Below are 399 nucleotides of genomic sequence, written 5' to 3' on the forward strand. Positions count from 1 at the left end.
TGCACTTGTAACTGTAAACCCCACCCCGGGGAAACATGGGACATTAGCCACAAAGCAAAACTAAACAAGGTCAATGCCCTGTATACAGGGAACATATTTTTGGGTCCGTCTCTACAAAAATGAGGATAATCCCCCACATAAAGAGGACAAAAAAACTCCTTGTCTAAACCCGCAGTATTACTTTCAGAAGTGTGATTGACATTTTTTCATTTTTGAATTCTTCAACGTTTGGTCAACACATTTTGACATGGAAAAAGTGCCAATTGTTCTAGCTTCATTCAGGACACACCACCATAAAAGGAGACAAAGCAGTCCATTGTGTCTTCAACTATTCCGGCAGCAGATGCACACTACAAATGACTTAAAGATTCTACAGATTTATTTCATCAATTTCATTGA

The sequence above is a fragment of the Montipora capricornis genome, chromosome 2 (assembly GCF_036669925.1).
Source record: "Montipora capricornis isolate CH-2021 chromosome 2, ASM3666992v2, whole genome shotgun sequence".
Classification (NCBI taxonomy): domain Eukaryota; kingdom Metazoa; phylum Cnidaria; class Anthozoa; order Scleractinia; family Acroporidae; genus Montipora; species Montipora capricornis.